The sequence below is a fragment of the Geospiza fortis genome, unplaced genomic scaffold (genome assembly GCF_000277835.1).
Source record: "Geospiza fortis unplaced genomic scaffold, GeoFor_1.0 scaffold258, whole genome shotgun sequence".
NCBI classification, from domain to species: domain Eukaryota; kingdom Metazoa; phylum Chordata; class Aves; order Passeriformes; family Thraupidae; genus Geospiza; species Geospiza fortis.
In genome coordinates, this window is record NW_005054602.1 from 407,710 (window position 1) to 413,709 (window position 6,000).

Genomic DNA, 6,000 nt, shown 5'->3' on the forward strand with positions numbered 1-6,000 from the left:
TTAACCAGGTCCAAAGTCCATCATCTGTCTTGCGTCCCCCAAGACAGATATTTCCTTTTGACCAAAAATACTCTTTTAATGGCTGTATTAATTTATCTCTGCACACATCGAAAGGTATCATGATTAATACAATTATTATCAAAATTACCATATACATACCTATCCTAAAAAGAATATTTTAGTTAAAAACTCTGGTCACTAAAAGGCTCAGGCTTGATCTTTATAAGCTTGATCTTTGTAAACATTCCTGATGGCAGCCACATTACTTGATTTAGAAAGGCTGCCAGAAGTGTAATTGCCCCAAAAGGCTTGATTCTTATACATGGAGTGATAGGGACAAACATCCCAAGCTTTAGACTGATTTCTTCCCATGTATTTAAAATTAACACAAAAATCCAATTTTAAAGTAGCCAGGAACTCTAATTCTTGGGGTTCCAAAGGTGTTTCTGGAAGGTATGGGATTCAATTTGATATGATTTAATTTGCTTTCAAAAAAATTTTTTTAGTGTAAAGTTCTAGAGGAGTTATATTCCCCCCTAATTTTTTGGTTTTTAATAACATGTGTGTTTCTTGTTATGAACATGAAGGTAACATAAAAGCAAAACAATATGTAACATAACAATAAACTTATACTAAGTAAATCAGATAATAGATACAATTAGTGGCATATGAAAAATAGAATGGTGATTTAAAACAATGCCTTATAAATTTCTTTACTATTGTACTATTACTTAGAGTCTGTAGTAATTGGCAAGCTTTATTTTTTAAAGTGAGGGCTTGGAAAATCATTCCTGGGTAAGACTTCCAAATTCACCTTAACAGGAGGTTTTGGTGCAGAAAATTTTCTCTACTGTTAAGGCCAGGACTTGGCCAGGGTCCAGGCTCTTAACTGGAAGAGTCTTTTTAATATGTTTGAGAAACCTCTTAGTAGTTAGAAAAATAATACATGCCTTATGAATAGCTATACAACAGTAAGTGAAGGTTTGTAAAGTAGCTGGCTTTCTCATTTATAGTTAGTCAATAGTACCATAGACAAAAGTAATGCTTGTTATAGTGAATTCAGTGAATTCACATCATAAAATTAACAGCATAATCAGCTGTCGCATGTCCTGGCTAGATGGTGACAGTGGGGGGGCGACAGTTCCCCTTTCGGGGCTCTGCAGAATCCCAGCTACCAGTGGAGGCGCAACGCAGAACAAAAAGGCCGCAGCAGCAGCACGGGCCTGGGGCGGCACTGGGTTACTTTATTTGATGTTACACTCCCTGAGTCTCATGGTCCCAGGCAATGAGCTGGGGGCAAACAACAGCTTATAAAGGGGGGGCAGGTCTCAAGGGAGGATACAATGTTCAGCTAATCAGGAGAACTGAGGGTGGAACACAAGGGCAAGGGATACAAGGGAAGAGAACTGCTTGGGACAGGGTGGTTGACAACTGGATGTGGGAGGAAAGGGTTTGAAACTTGGCAGAAAAGTAGCTAAGTAGCAAAGAGATAAACTGACACCTGGCTCAACTGAGTAACAAAGACAAGTCTGTGTCACTCCAAAAGCAAGGGGAAAAAAGCCCAAATAACTACCAAACAACAAATCAAACAATAACCTGCAAAATAAAAACACACTACAACAATCAGCGTCACTTAATATATCAGTAGAAATTGTCTTAAGAAACTGAGGTTATATTTTCCTAGACATATATGACGTTAAAGCAAAAAATTAAAAGAAAGCATTAAATAACTCGTAACTAATTACAGTCATAATATGGAGACTCATTCTTCAGTACTGAAGCGATATGTGGAATAAATAGGCTCCACAACCTGATGTAGTTATGAAGTGGGTATGTATTGTCAGTGCCAGCACAAGTGAGATAGCTCTCGTGAAAACTTGTGCCCTGAGCTCCGATCTGGGCCACATCTTTATTCACAAAGGTGTTCCATATACATTACATTGCACAACCTTTTCATGCATATTCAACCCCTGGCCCCACCTGTCCTTGCCTCGTATGGTAATTAGATCCATACCCTTCTTCAAAGTAGTAGTTGCACGGGGGTCTTGCGGTGGTTTCTGAGGCTGAAGGCTGTGGTCTTCCTCACGGTTGAACTTCTGAACTTCTTTGCGCATGCACTGTGGTCCCTTGGTGCTTATCTGAGTACGTCTGTTGATTTTGAACAGCTTGGAGACAGAGGAGCTCCTTTATCTAGGTTTCTTGCATTCCTTGGTCTTCTCCCAGTATTGTACTTTATTGCAAGAAGCTTCAGAAATTTTCCTATGCCCTTTGTACCATGGCAGAGGTTTCTTAAGTAAAAGGTTAAAATTTAACACATCATTCTACAAGCTAAAATTTAAATGCTTAATTCATATTGCTAACTTAAACGAACCTCCATTTCAGTACTACTTCTAAAAAATAAAATAGCAAAACCTGTTCTTATTTCTATAGCAAAACAGGTGTATCTTGGAATTTAAATGAGGAAATTTTAACAAATATTCACTCAGTCTTTATGCCACTCACTTACATAGCAAAGGAATTACATCTTATACCTCAAACAGTTATACTTCAACAAAATTTAAAATCAACTTTACTAAAACTTAACCTTAATAAATATATCTAAGAGAACTTAAAGTTAACATCACCAAGACTAAACAAAAATCAGTCTTAACAAGAATTAACTTTTTAAAACTCTATTGTTACAGAAAAGTTACTGAAAATTTGTCATATAATATTTAAACATCAATATAAACAACATGCAACAACTGTACTGAAATCTTTACAATATAATTACCTTGTTAGAACTATGGAGTAAAAAGCAAGCACTCAATAAAGCTGACAGTGAGTTTATATATTGATTATAGATAAATCTCAAATAATGACTGCAGATATAGTTCAAGGTTTGTCTTGAATGTAAGCTAAAGAGTCTTGAATTTATGACTTATCTAATTACTCTCAGTGAAATATGTTTTGTGCAGTTTTGCTATGTTAATAATAGGTAAAAAGACACCAGAATTGTTATAAATTATCAGCCAGAAATCCAAATTCATAAATGCAAAAGATTTTATTTTCACGACCAATTTACGGTCCTCAAAAACCCACAGCCAAAGACACAGCGTCGAGCCCGGGATCGGCGCTGGGTGAACCTCAATCCAACCTCTATTGCATCGGATCTCCCTCTGTTCACAAATGCCATTTCCGGTGAGGCTGTTCTATACAGTTTTTTATGCCTGAGGCAGAGGTGCCCCGATTTCTTTTGTAACCCTGCATACATATGAACGTTTCTTTCACTGTGCAGGGCTGGACAATTGCTGTTTCCTGAGTAATGGCAGGTGCTGATCATGTCAGGGGAAATCGCATATTCAGATGGATCTTCCTCAGCGACTTTGGTTATCTTGGTTGATGGTATCTATCAAGTGATGATCACCCTTGGGTGTCTCCTGGTGGCCCCGGAGGCCATCTCTCCCTCTGGCTCCCTAATCTCTTCCAAAATTTGACTTATCAATTCTCCATGCATCAGTCCCCGTCCTTGAGTGTTGATCAGCCCTCTCTCTTCCCAAGTCTTCCCAAATGTGTGGAGCACCGCAAAAGCATATTTGGAGTCTGTAAAAATTGTCCCCCTTTTTCCTTTCAGCATTTTCAAAGCCCTCAAAACTGCATGCAGCTCGCATGCCTGTGCCGACCATCCCGCGTTCAGTGGACCTGCTTCTATCGCTTTTCCTGTCCTCCCATCCACAACTGCGTATCCTGATTTTCTTTTCCCTTCAGTCACTCTGCTTGACCCATCCACAAACCATTTTTCTTTCTCTTCCAATTCGTCCTCCTCTAAATCTGGTCTTATCTTGGTCTGCAGCTCCACCACTTCTGCGCAGTTAGAGTGCTTTTCCAAGACCTCCCCGAACAAAAATTGGGGTGGATTTTGTGCTGTGTTTGTTAGCAGTTCCAAATCAGGCGAGCGGATCAAAATGGCCTCATACTTTAGCAACCTAGCATCCGTGAGCGATTTATCTGCCATTTGCTGTAGTACACTCCGCACATTATGCGGCGCGAATACTATCAGCAGGGCCCCAGAAGTTACTTTCTTGGCTTCTTCCACCAACAATGCCACTGCTACGATTGCTTGCAAGCACGTGGGCCAACCCCTGCTTACAGGGTCCAGAAGCCTAGACAAGTAACCTACCAGTTTCCTGGCCTCTGCCCAATCCTGCGTTAGCACGCCGTGGGCAGTGTGACTGCTGACATCCACAAACAGCTGGAATGGCCTTTTCACATCAGGGAGACTCATCACTGGTGCTGCCACGAGTGCTTCCTTTACATCCTTAAATTCACCCTCATCTTTCTCTGTCCATTTTATCTTGTCCGTTGTGAGTTTCTCATATAAAAATTTCACCTTTTTACTATATCCTTCAATCCACTGCCGGCAATATCCCAAAAGCCCCAATAACTGTCTCACCTCCCTTTTTGTCCATGGAGGGGGCAGGGCAGTAATCCCCACCACCTTCTCAGGGTCTAATTTCTTCTTCCTCTTGGTTAACCAATGTCCCAAGTACCTGACTTCGGGCTCTGTGAACTGAAGCTTTGACTTAGACACTTTCCATCCTTTGTCCCCCAAGAAATTCAAGAGCAATACAGTGCTCATCCTTACACCTTCGTCCCTTGGACCAGCAATCAACAAATCATCCACGTATGTTAACAGTTTTGTTCCTTCCACTGGTACAAAGTGACTCAGCACTTGCTCAAGTGCTTGACCAAATAGGTTTGGGGAATCTACAAACCCCTGAGGCAAGGATGTCCACCTGAATTGCTGCTTTCTGTTGGTTTCTGGGTCTTCCCATTGAAACGCAAAATAGTCTCTGCTGTCCTTTGCTAAAGGACAAGTCCAGAAAGCATCTTTCAAATTGATCACACTATACCACGTATGCTCGGGAGAGACATTATTTAACAAAGTGTAAGGATTCGAAACTGTGGGGAACAGTGTCTTAGTCCTTTCATTCACAGCCCTTAAATCTTGTATCAACCTATAACTTCCATCAGTTTTCCGCACTCCAAAATTGCGGTATTGTGTCTGGACATGCACAGCTTCAACGTTCCTTTCTTTACTAATTCCTCTATCACTGGTTTCGGCCCCTTCCTCCCTTCCATGGGAATGGAGTATTGTTTTACCTTAATACAGTCTTCACGTCTCAATTTCAATGTGAATTGGCTCTATGTCCAACCTCCCAGCCTCCCCTTGGTTGTACCAAACCTTAGGGCCTATTTTCTCCTCATCCTCGGCAGTGAGTTGGTATAACTTGAGCTGGGAATTCTCCACCACTAGGCTAATTTCTAGTGTCACCATCAAATCCCTTCCCAGCAGATTATATTCTGCTTCCTTAACCAACAACATATTTCCAATACAATGCTTATTTTCTGATTCTATTTCAACTTTTTTTTTTTTATAATTGGTTATAACCTTCAAAGGTTCCCCCTTTGCCCCGATTACCATCACAGTATCGTCACTTATAGAACATCCTCGTGGTAATTGCTGCACTGTGGTTCATTCGGCTCCAGAGTCTACTAAAAACAGTACTTCCTGCCTGTGGGCTCCTAGTCTCAATTTTATCAAGGGCTCCTTAGATGTCCCGGACCCCAAACTGAAAAGCCCCTTACACCTCTAATCTTCCTGAAACATTTTCTTGTCCTTGTCTTTCTTTGGGCAATTTCTCCAAATGTGTTCCTTTTACTTGCAGTAATAACACTCTATGTCCTTTTTCTGATTGTTTGAGCCCTTACCTTGGGAAGGGTTCTGTTTCTTTGGCGGTGCTGGTTTTGCCGAGTTTCGGACCTGCTCCTGCTTCTGAGTTTCCCTTACTGCAGCTACTAACACTTTTGCCTGAATTTTCTGCCTTTCCTCATCTCTCCTCATGTAGACTTTCTGAGCTTCCCGAAGCAAGTCCTGTAACTCTCTGTCTTGCGATCCCTCTATATTTTCCAGTTTCTTTCTTATGTCTTCCCGTGATTTCGCCATGAACTGTTTTCAGC

The 6,000-nt window shown here is 40.9% G+C and overlaps 1 protein-coding gene across 1 annotated transcript in view; it reads left to right on the forward strand.

Moving 5' to 3' along the window:
* Positions 1–6,000, forward strand: part of AIDA (axin interactor, dorsalization associated) — a 42,025-nt gene that overhangs the window by 23,669 nt on the left and 12,356 nt on the right. The gene's annotated exons all lie outside the window — the stretch shown is intronic.